The sequence below is a fragment of the Equus przewalskii genome, chromosome 1 (genome assembly GCF_037783145.1).
Source record: "Equus przewalskii isolate Varuska chromosome 1, EquPr2, whole genome shotgun sequence".
In the NCBI taxonomy this organism is placed as follows: domain Eukaryota; kingdom Metazoa; phylum Chordata; class Mammalia; order Perissodactyla; family Equidae; genus Equus; species Equus przewalskii.
In genome coordinates this window covers 6,573,523-6,586,324 of record NC_091831.1, presented here as the reverse complement: position 1 = coordinate 6,586,324, position 12,802 = coordinate 6,573,523, and positions in this window count along the sequence as shown.

Here is a 12,802-nt window from a genome sequence, read left to right as displayed (position 1 = left end):
ATGCACAGATGAAAGGGACAGTCTGCTTCCACCAGCAGTTCACTGCTCCGTGCCGTGAGTGCTTCCTATGAGGGAGGTTTGCACCAAGGTGATGGACAGAGACCCCGGGAAAACCTCGCAGAAGAAACAATACAGCATTGAGTCTTGAAGGATGACTGGTGTGCTACTGAGCCCCTGTGGCTGGCATTGCCCAGACAAAAGTCAACTGTCGGGCTTCACTTTTCATTTTCTCTTCATATATTTTGTCATAAAGCATTCACAGCCGTGAATGGGGAAGCATTAGCTGAAGCCATATTTACTGCAAATAATCATCACTCTTGATGGAAAACAACCAGCTAAATTCTTTGCTGTTTTTTTCTTAAACCAAATAACTCAGTCGACTATAAAAGTTAGATCTCTGACCTTATTAACGTCCTGCAGAAGACCCTATTTAATTTCCTTAAATTGGTCCCTGGGGTGACTAACAGAAACTATAACATTGTTAGCAACTGCAATCCAATGACACCAAATCAACATGAATAGGCTTTGAATTTGTTTGGTGTTGAAATGTATGTGAAATTAATCTTGTATTTCTCCCATGGCCCGATACAATATGCAGGGCTGTATAGAATGCACAGTGAAGTATTTAAGTAATGAATTATTCAAAAAGAAAAGAAACTGCAGGTACCTGGTGCCAGAAATTCATGCCTGTGAATTCTTAATCTGTTCTCCAATGGGATTAGCATTTACGACTATGAAAGATGTCCTAATTATGCAGAGTTTCAGAGTTGATTTTCTGCAGGGCCTGCACAGATCTAAAAAGCATTAGGCAACAATAAAAACAGATGACTATGAATTTTTGAATTCATAATTTGGTTTCCCTTTCGGGGGGAAATGACATTTTTATTTATGGGCGCTTCACTCATCAGGTGGGAGCTGAAGTTTTTCTCTCTTGTCGGAGACACAGTCCTCGCTGTGAGCATGTCTAAACGATCATGCTTTAAAACAGCTGCGTGAAATTCACAGGGCTGGGGGACATACAACTGAGGCAGGGTATCTCTCCGCCTGTTAGTCCCCACACGCTGGGGTTCTAGAACAAGAGGGCTGAGAACAATGCAGCTGATCACGGGAACCTGTACCTTTTAACCGGGTTAGGAGGAGAATACGTGTTGCTTGATGAATTCCATTTCCTTGGAAATCATTCCGCTGTCCTGGGTCCTCATTTCAGAGATCAGTTACAGGTGCTCAATAAACGTTTGTTCAATGGATGAATGAAATGCAAAGGTATCAGATATCTTTTCTTATATGTATACCTTTTACCGTACTGTAAATGGAACTTTTTTCTACTTTTTTATACAATGTTTGGAAACTATGATAATGTGATATTTCTCCCAGCTCCCCAAGGGGAAGTGGCAAAACCAAGGAGAAAACTGGAGCAATGGCATGAACTGTCTCTCCACATCCATCCACAGGATTCCCTTTCTCCCCCTTCTGCAAGCAATCAATAATGATTTGTTTAGCACCCACTGGGGTTCCGATCTGTGCCAGCTACTCTGGGTACACATTCAAAGCCACTTCTAACGCTCTGAAAATCAAAGCAACCCACAGTTAGGGAGAAATTATATATCTCTCCTTCAAACTCACGAGAGGAGCAAGTTATTTGAAGACGACAGTGGTATTTTCATACTTTCTCTCCAATGTCTGAGTTGATTTTGAATAAAGAAAATCAATGACTTTGTTAGAAACTATGTTTGATTTTGAAGTCTATATTTTGTCGAGCAGGAGTGGAGATGAAGATTATGTCTGAAATTTTAAGGAAACATCAAACTCAATTTGCTATTTATATCCTGGGGCAATTTTACCCAACAGGGAATCCTAGAGTGTTGGCCACCTGTTGCTGCCCTCCCAGGAAAAACAGATGCCACGCTGGGTTGTGGGCAGCAAAGGTCAGGGGCCTCTTGCTCCGGGCCTGAGAGGGGACGCTCCACTCTTTCCATATTTACTTTTCACAAACGTGTTCACTGTCACTCTTGGCCACATCTTCTCGCCTATAGGAATTAATTTTTCTGTGAGGGTGTTGAATAAATTCCTGAAAGCCAGTATTTATCAGTAAAATACTCAAGCCCCGGGGGAAAACCAGCGGCCAAGCACCAGCCAATAGTGCAGCCACTGACAACTTCCTGGACTCACACAACCTGGATCCCTCCCTCCCACTGGGACAGCAGGTTGGGGTACCCTTGGGTGGCAAGCCCGTGAGGACATCTGAGTGGTCTCCCCAGGTGTGTTCCCTCTTGGTCACCTGGTGGACGACCTCCCCCAGCCCTGGCCTGCTGTCGGAGAGGCCTCTACCAACCAACGGGGGGCAAACGACTTGCAGCACCCTCACTAAGCAGGAAGGTGGAGCCTGCTGGACGTGTCTGTCCAGCATCTGTGTCCAGCATGCACTGTCCCCCTTGCCCACTTTCTGTGTGTGGGCACCCTAGGTGTGGGGCGAGGCCACCTCCCTGTGCAAATCCAGTCTCTCCCCTCTCATGTGGCCCCAAGTCTTGGCCTCATGGCGCTTCATTCTCGGCTGCTATGCCCGGCCTGTGTTCCCAGCCAGCCCCATCACCGAGGGGAAATGGATCTCGGGTTCCATTTCTCCTCCCTGCGGGCTGATCACAAAATGCCCCTCCTCGGGTTTCCTGCGTGCTTTCTCTTGCCTGGCTTCGGTTTCCTGGCTCCTCCATCCTGCATCTGCTAAGGTTTCTCTGTGTTCCTCACCCTGCAGTTAAAATTCAAATCGGGTGACAGCCCTATTTTTAAGTGAAGGCAATAGGCTTCTATCGGAGCACTGAAATGACTGAGGAATACAGCGCCCAAGGAGTCCAGTGCCCTTGTTAAAAGGAAGAAAATAGAAAGTCTGACGGCTTTTGGTTTTGTTTTTGTTTTTTATATGAAGAATCTATTCGGCCAGCCAATTGCAAGGGCTAGAATAGTTTTTAAAGTTAGAGCCTGAGTCCTCTGAAGAGGGGAGGAGCAGCCCTTTGGGCTTCTTAGCTAGAAACCGAGTAATTCAGAGTCCAAGTCCGGGCTTCACTGCACAGCCCCAGAGGAGCTTCCTGTTGACTCCTGTCCAGACTCTCCCGCTCCCACCCGTGCCGAAGCCCACACAGTTCACTCCGTCCCCGCCACCGGAATTTCAGTGAGGCTGTGCTGCCTCTCGCTCGTGTACTCACTCCATGGACACGTTCTGAGCACTCCTCCAGGTGGCAGGCTCAGTACTAGGCAGTAGGAATACAAAGTTAAGTCAAACATAGTCCCTGAAGTCACACGGCTGTGGGAAGGTAAAACAGTGCAGCCACCGTGGAAAACAATACTGTGGATCCTTGAAAAACTGAACATGCAATTACCACATGATCCAGCAATTCCACCTCTGAGTATACCCCCAAAAGAACTGAAGGCAGGATCTTGAAGAGAGATTTGTACACCCATGTTCATAGGAGCATCATTCACAAAAGCCAAAAGGTGGAAGAAATCCAAATGTACTTCAGTGGATAAACAAAATGTGGTATATCCTTATGATGGACTCAGCCACAAAAAGGAATGAAGTGCTGACTCACGCTACAACATGGATAAACCTTGAGGACATTATGCCAAGTGAAGTAAATTAAATACAAAAGGACAAACTCTCTCTGATTCCACTTATATGAGGTACCTGGAATGGTCAAATGCATAGAGACAGAAACAAGAATGGTGGTTGCCAGGGGCTGGGGAAGGTGGAAAAGGGGAGTTATTGTTAATGGACATGGAGTTTCAGTTCTGCAAGATGAAAAAAGTTCTGGAGATGGATGGTGGCGATGGTTGTACAACGACATGAATATACTTAATGCCACTGAACTGGACACTTAAAAATGGTTAAGATGGTAAATTTTATGGTACATATATTTTACCACAGTTAAAAATAATTTTTATAAAAACCAAACATGGCCCCTACTCTCAAGGCTCTTGAATCTGGGGCCTGTGGGACAGGGGTCTCCAAAGCTAGTCTGGGCACTTTCACAGGTATAATGGAAAAAAAGATTGCAACTTATATTTTTACTGACTTGTATCTCATCTTTCTCAATATCTATATAGAACATATTAGTACACCAACTCATGGTCATACTGCATAGCCCTGATGGCCTGTGGGCCTACACCAGGAGTGCCCTAACAATGCTTTCCCAGCGGGAATGAACAATCAAAGCAGTTGGAGCCCCTGTCTTGGAGGACAGGCCTCTGCACCTCTGCAGAGGGCAGGCAGACACTTCCCAGAACTGGAACTGCTCCCTCCTCGGCGCAGGGTAAGGGTGGAGGCAGGTTGGGAAGCATCATAATCCAAGTTGTGCTGACAACCACAAGTGGCAATGGGACGTGGCCCTTGTCTACCAGGCCACCAAACCTGTGTTGAGAAGGGCAATAGAGGATCCGAAAACAATGACCCTGTTCCTCTCCCCTTTCTCCAGTGGGGTCAAGGAGAGTTCATGCATTACTCTCCTTAGGGGCCTTTTTCTGCTGCTCCTCATCCTGCAAAACTGTGTGCAGCTGAGCCTGGCAAAGCCACTGCTGCATCACTGCCACCTCTGCTCCTGGGCCCAAGCTTGCCCGCTTGCCCCAAAGAGATAGAGTGGGCTCTACCGGGATTAGAGCCTGCCATCATGTGTCCCACTGCGGTTATCTTACAGCCCCCACTCTCCAGGAACTTGTGACACACTTCTCCAGGACTGAGTGGACAGCACTGCCCGGGGTAACCTCAAAGCATTCCTCCCACTAGCCCTCAGCAGTGTCCTAGGGAGGGTCCAGCTGCTGACCATCCTCTGTCTTGGGTGAATTCCAGTTCCACCCCAGAGGGAGGAGAATTTTCTGAGGCTTCCAAGGAAGATCCTCGTCCCCATCTGGGCGTGCCGGGAGACACTTGTTCCTTGTGCATGGAGCAGGAAGGGGCTGTGAAGTCTGGAACTTCTATGGCCATCTCTCCCCTGAGGACAAAGCCAACAGCAGGGAAGCCAGAATCGATGCACAGAAAGCAATCAGATCCTTGATGACATAGGACAGTCAAATTAAAATATCCCTGAAGTCTACCCACTCTGGACTTGCCAGCGCCACATGCAAATAAGCCCCAGACACTATTTTAACTCAGTTTGAGTTCATTACTTGCACCCGAAAGCATCCTAATTACGTGCTCTTTGATTTGCTGACTTTAATTTTTATTGCTGGCTTTCATAGACCAGGGGACTTTCTGGACTTCACTCAGCCTGGAACTATTTCCAGTGGGGCATAGAGAGATACGTGGGCTTCTGTGCTCCATTCTCTCTCAGGAGCCAAGGAGCTCCACCCTCCACCTCCTGGTCACTATTCATCCTTCTAATATCAACACCACTTCTCTCTACACATGGACCCAAGCACAGCCACAGAAGACAACAGGAGGGAGAAATGAGACCCAGTGTGTTTACTTGGAGCAAAGGGGAGAGCCAAGCACCATGATTGCCAGCATCTCTATCACTCTCACTCAGTTTCCCATAGTTGTCTCATTTTCTCCATATCTCACCTGTCTATTAGGGGATACAGGGACATTTTTATGTTTTCTTATATCTCAGCCTGTTGTGTTCACACGATGCTTCCTACACTGTGGTCTTTAATCTGATTAATAGTCTTAAGCCCCATTTTTATTTTATCTTGTCTTGTCCTGCTTTTATTCTATCAATCAAGTCACTCTACAGAAAGTAACCAAACTAACATCGCAGAAGCTCATTCTTCCCCGACTCCTATATCCTGGTCTCATTTATCTTGCTGTTGCTCTTTCACCCCATTTCTTTCAAGAATTACATGAACATTCACATGCGCTAAATTAGAAAAATACACAGCCTCGTAAGAGGGAGTTATCATTTGCATAAAATACTGCCGCCTGACAGCCTTGTAAGACACTGTAGACAAGACAGAGCTTAAACGTGAAGTTCAAGGCCGCCTCGCCATACACAGCAGATGTCTCCCTGAAAAACCCAGTGTACATCAGGAATATTGTAGTTTGGGTCATGCCTGAAATACACAAAAGGACGTGGATTTTTTTTTAAATAAACTGGTAATGAGTTATTTTCTACAGTTACGAATGCTTATGAGAATATTAATTACTTGCAAAGGTCGCTCCAAGTTTAAGTTGTTGCAGCGTTTCCTCAAGCAGGTTCTAGCTGACTGATAGCTTATCTCTCCATAAGAGAGCTCCTTAAACCACACAACCCCACTGACCAAAGACGATTCGATAATGGGGGGAGGTTCCATTCAAGCTTAGCCAATCACATTTTCTCAGCGAAGCTGTGTAATCGGGGACAAAGAGACTGAGTCAACCAGCTCTGAGAGGCCAGCTGGGAGGGTGATGAGACTGAGGGTTGCCATTTTGACCAACCATGACGGGACCATGTGCATGGGGATGATCAGAGAAGCTGGGCTGCAGAAAGCAGACAGGCAGCAAAGATGAAAGGGAGGAGAGAAATGCCACAGCACCTCAGTCGTGCCTGCCTGTCCTGACTGTATTTTGGATGCAAGGAATACACTTTCATTCTAACCATCAATTCCACATTACTTGCTCTTACATGAGTAGACTTCTGTACCCCGCAGTTGGAGCAGTCACTCTGGCTGGGATGTGTTGGCCGATGCATTGGACAATGCAGCACTAGCGTCTGGGGGCCTCTCATCTACCCTTCTTTCTCAACACCAGAAGTTTCTCCCAGGCAGTCAGCTTCACTCATTCTGCCTTCTTTTCTACTTTCTTTCTAATCTACCAGCTGTTCACGAATGGCCTCTGGAGAGGGCTTCAGGGACACACTGCCAATTATCTTCTGAGAAGAAGCCCAAGACCACATGATGGGAACTTCCAAGGCTTAGTGCTCTCATACCTTGGTTATAACTAATAAAATTTTCGAGTTGAAAGGAACTTTATATTAAAGGACCATATGGCCCAAATTTGCAATATAATCCTGATTTCAAAGATTCTGTTCAATTTTCAACCAATCTATTCCTATTTTCATTTCAGAAAATGTTCTCCTTCCTTCTGCTGGGACCAGAGAGTAAGGATGGACCCAGTAGCTGTCTCAAGGAGCTCACAATCTAGTGGAAGGTTCAAGACGTGCAGCGTGTTAGGATTCTTGGGGCTGCGAATGGCAGAAACCCCCCTGCACCAGGCTGGACAAAGAGAGGAATCCATTGGCGTAAGGACTCCAAGGACAGAGCCTAGAATCAAACTGCCAGAAGGGCAAGGATTTATGGGGAGTCAGGAACAACGGGACTCTCCATCTGGACTCTCCCTTTGCCTACACCATTGATCAATTCATCAATAAAGTAAAAGAACAATGTCTCTGATAAGGGTTGGAGTAAAGATTAAATTTTAAATAGCTCAGGGAAGTGCCTAGAATGATGCAAAGTAGGAGCTCAATAAATTTCCCTATTGCCCCGTCTAGGTGTCTCACAGTAATTTTGAAACAGTGAGGGCCAAATGCAGGAAAGCCCAAGAACATAGTTTGTAACCTGCCATGAGTTGGGTGGGGTGTAATGGAAAATGGAAGACTGGAGGAGAAACGGGGAAAAAACAGAGATAAAGTAACTTTTAAGTTTCTGGGGAGAATCTTCCAGGGTTGTTTGAGTCCAGTAGAGAGATTCTTTCCTCGTAAAACTGGGGAGGTGTATTCAACCTCTCACCCTCCCAGGATAGTTGCTGAAATTATCTTGAAGAAAGCTTTGTCATGGAGGAAACCACGCCTCCTAAATTTCCAGCGAATGCACAGATAAGTGCAATATTAAAAATGGAAATCTAGAACTAGAAAAATAGAAATGTATTTATAATGTGTATGGAATTGAGTCAGAAAGTCTCTGGAGATTCAAGAATGAATTTGGACTCGGAGAGACTGATGAGTTTGTGGAATTAGCATATAAGTGTTAATTAAAAGGATGGTGAGCATTCTTAAATCAACTGGCATGGATGGATGTGGCTTAGCAGAGCAGAAGTAGCAAAGCTCAAGGCGACAGAAGAGGATCCAAAGGACCAAGGACGAAGCTGCCCTCACTGCCCCTGGCTAAGGCTTCGCCAGCGCCCGGCACAGAGAGATCAGAAGGAAATAATCTGAAGTGAGGAAAATGACTTATTTTTTTAAATGGCGAAAGTACTAATTATAATATAAAAAAAAGAGACAAGTGAAATGTCTAAGCAAAAAGAGGAAATTATAAATTATGTAACATAAAATTATATACACACAGAAAGCAATATGAAGGGAATATGATAAAATATTAACCGAGGTCTGCTTGTGTGCTGGGACAATAGGCAACTTGTTCTTGCTGCTTTTCTTTTCCATAGTGAATATGTGTTATTCTTCATTAAAAACGATTTTAGGAAAATTTATTTAATGAGGTCTCTTATTTCTGAAGGGAAGTACCTCAAAGATCAAACCGATGTTTGAAGAGAAGTACTTGGAGCACAAATTAGATGGTGTAACACTGACAGCACGACTGGAGCTTCCCGTGCAGAGGGCTTCACGGAGAGAGGCCGCTCACTTAATCCTCACAACCACCCCCGAGGTGGACACTGTGATTCCCTCCACTCTGTGAAGGGGGAGGTGAGGCCTGAAAAGGGAGTGACGTGCTCAGGGGCCCTCACCGGGGCAGAGGCACATCCTGGAGGTGGACTCAGGTCTGTCTGACTCAGAGCCCACCCTGTGAACCTGTAGGAGAGCCAGTGAGCCCATCCAAGCCCATCCTGTTCAGATAAGGTGCACCACTAAAACTAACATGAGAGTTGCTCGTTTCCCTCTCAGAAGGATCCTGGGGTAGATGCAGAAAACAAGTACCAAAGAAGTCAGGCATAAACCACAGTCGCACAGCTGGTAAGGGGTGGAGTGTGGATGCTCCCCTCCTTTCCTGACACCCTGGTCCCGTCCCTCAACACCAGGAGAGCTGGGATTCCAACTCTGCTCATCCAGACTCCACCTCTGGCCCAGGGTTTTTTTCCAGGAAATCCAATAGCACATTCAGCAGGTGCTTCCCAGGGGCTAATCACCAGGGCCTCAAAGACAATGTCCCTGCCTCAAGGAACACAATTCCACTGGGATGTGGGCATGCGCACAATTGCACCCTGTCTCAATGACCACGATGGTGGCAGGTGTGAGATTAAAAATCTTCCATGGAAGACCCAGGAGGGTGCCCACGTGGCCCAGACGATAGGAAAGAGCTAGTTACTGTCTGTGGCAGGCCTGCAAATGGAGATCAATTCCCCTGTTGATTTGAAACCAGTGGCCCTCAAATCCAAGACTGGGGCACAGGGGAGAGATTCAGCTTACCGTGGAACCCAGAGGGACCTCCTACCTTTCTTTACCTCCTGTCCTCCCTGAAATCTGGTCAGCACCCTGTTGATTTGAACGACTTTGATCAGTAAATGCAAAGGCTACATGTCATGTATAATACCAAGCAGAGGCCTGACATGGGAGCCAATCTTCCCGCTGAAGTTCAAACTCCTCTCTCCTGACCCAGGCATCAGTCCTATTGAGTCAGTCTTAGTGACACCCACAGTGAGCTGACACGGATGGGTAGAGAGGAAAGAACAGTGAGAAAGGGAGCTGAGCCCCTGATTCCAAATTCTGTCAGTAATTAGATTCTCTCCCCTTCCTATTGCTCCTACCCTCTTGTCCGCAATCGGTGGTCTTGAATACTAGACGCATTGAATTTTATAACTGGAACCAGCCTTAGTGCTGTCTGCCTCCTATACGTAACACAAGAAGAAACCAAAGCATAAAGGAATTAAGAAACTTGCTCAAGGTCACAGAGCCAGCTAGAGGTGCCCTTTCCTTTTATGCTAAATGGGAGTTGTTTGGGGATAATATTAAACAGGAGCTAAAGACTCTACCCTGGGGATTATTTCCAGAAGCAGAGGCAGAAACTGGTTAAACCAGCAGCTTGGGGAAGCCTGATGACTGGGGGAACCCAGAGGTCAAAGAAGTTTCCCACCCACCCCCCACCCCCGCCCCGTTCTCTTCCCTCTCTGCCTTTTCTGTGATATTCCCTCCCTCTGCACATCTCTAATAGAGCTTCCCGGCCACATGGAGTAAAACCAAGTAAAGAAATTCAGATTTCTGGTTTGAAGGGATAAAAGGCAGGCTGTGTAGTCTGCAAAGCCAGAAGTGGCCCCACCAACCAGAAGTCAGGGCCGTGCGACTCTCGTCCCAGCACTGTCATTTGTTCCATGGAACTGACCAATCAGAGCCTGTTTCTTTTTCAGTAAAATGGGGGCAGTGTTTGCTTTACTTGCCTTAGAGAGTAGCCTGTTAAAGAAAAAATTATTCTGATACTTTAATGATAAGGAAGACTTTATTCAAGGCTATTGCTATAGGGGAGAGAGATGAAGCTCAACTGAATACAACAAGGTCAAGTGGGGATTTACAGCCAAGAAGCAGGATGAGTGGTTGGTGGATAGAAAATTCCCAAGAGGAAACGTCAAGAGTTGGGGTTGGGGTTGGGGGGGGAGGGGTGGATTCTTGCTAAACTGACCTAACAGGATTCCTGCTAAAGGCCAGCCAAGGTAATCAGATGTCAAACATGTGAGATGAGGAGCTTGATCAGATATCAAGCAGAGGGGTATTCTTGCTAAGATGGGCTGGGTGGACCAAAGACAGGACAGGGGTCAAGGTCAAGAGCTAGAGGAAAAGAGGTCTCAAGGACCAAAAGTTAGGTCAAGGAGAGAGTTTCTGTCAAGCCACAAGAATCAAACAAGACACTGTAAACTGCGTGTTAGGAAACCATAAAGAATGGTTTACATAACTTCGTTATGTTTCTGTTTCTTATGCTCATTCGCTATGAGAATTATTTAGAAATAATTTGTGTTTAATAGCTGGTAAAAAACACACAAGTCTAATCAAACCAAACTCACAAGCTTCAGGCTATGGAAACTCTGAGAAACAGAGTTCACAAGTCAATGATGTTATGGCCATCTGGCTAATCTTTTTTCACCATCATCATAGCTAATGGCCAAGTCATCAGTGGACCACTGGGGGGCTGATAGTATTAGGTGACTGAGTTGACGGGTCCAGCCAGAGCCTGTAAGACCCTTGGGATGGTTCCCCCTGCACAGTTGGGATGTGGCTCAGAGTTCAGCCCACAGAGGGCTGTGCTATTCCTGTACTTCCCGCCCGGGGGAAAACAAAAGTAGAAATAACTCAGAGAGGAAGTTTCTCATCGTATATCAAGTCTTCCTGATTATTTTAAAGACGGCTATTTAATATATGCCAGGATTTTAGGAGGGCACTTAAAATTGCTTCACACATTTGAAAACATTGCTAGGAAAAGGATCACCTGGCCTGATGGGTGGTTTTTCCTGCCGTGCTGCATTTACATGCTCACTGATCCATCCTGGAACCTTTCGTGTGTGTCCAGAGGTACAGCAGCAGATGAACTTAGAAGACCCAGAACCGAGGACCCAGGGAAGCAAGTTACACCTGACCAAGGGCAGACCGATGGGGTCAACAGTCCCATACAACACAATATAGACCACGCGGATGAATCACTGAGCCCTGGGCCATCCTCTGCCCAAGAAGCCACGTTTTTTCTTCACCCAGGGCTTCCATCTTATGCCTCCTCAAACATGAAAACACCTGTTAGAAACAGTGCTGCCTGTTGGTCTATCATTGGGGAACTCAAAATTATCAAGGAGTGTTGATGCACTAACACCCATCACAGATTATCCTTCAAAAACATGAGGAAGAAAGTCAGGTCTTGTCCTAAACGAAGCCTTCCATGATTCCCCAAACTCAGTGTGAACCCTCTCTCTCTCAAGTCTCTGATAATCTGCAGGTTCTCTTCTGAGCACATTTTATTTGTTTTGTTCTGTGGTTATTTCTGTCTCACCCGCCATATTCCACCACTACGTTTGAGGACCTGTTGAGACCTTTCAAGTCAGTCAAGGCATAAGTTCTACTGGCCCTGAATGCAGCCTCACAATCGTCAATTACTCTCCCAACACACACTGCTGGAGGGCCAGAATTGGCCTCGGAAATAAGTCTGTTTGTCACCGTTCTGCGTCTTGACAGGACAGCAGGAAAGCCTCTTCTTCAGCCTGGTTTCTCCCTCTTGTGCCAGAGTGGATGGTTTCAACACTCTTAATCTGCCTGCTTTTGCCCTAGGTTCTCAGCTACATTCTAATAAAATGAGACACCAAACCCTCTCACCAAAAGCAAATGGAGCTTCAAGGCCCTAATTCGTGTGTCCTAACCTTTCTGAGTTGAGAGAATGGAGACAGACTTAAAAGGGCCCACTGTGCCCCTCCCCCTTTTCTCACTTCGACTCCATGTGACACAAGGAGGGTGTGGGATGTCTCACCAGCCACTCCAATCAACCAGTCTCTGTGGTCAACTTTTGGGAGGCTCCTGCCAGAAGCCCACCCCTGGCAGACATCTGATCCTATAGAGTCAGGGTCCCCCAAAGGCTTCAGATGGCGACAGGGAAAGCTCTTACTTACCAACCAGGGTAAAACTGGAGGTTTTCCAAGCAAAGCCTCAGCAGCACTGATGTTCCGCCCACCTCACTCCTGGAAGGATAAAGGCCTGGGGATGTCTTGGGTCAGCGAGTGGGTGGGCATTCCCCACTGGGAAGTCTTCCACCTTCTAGATGTGAAATATCTGAGAGAGGAAACGTGCTCCTTCCCCGCTGGGTAGCAATGAAGTACTATGCTATCTATACTGAATTCACTGGTAGAGGCCAGCAAGCATCGGTCCCGTAGACTCAGAGTCACCTGGGAAGGTAAAGACTGGGACAAGAGAGGGATATGCTTTTTAGA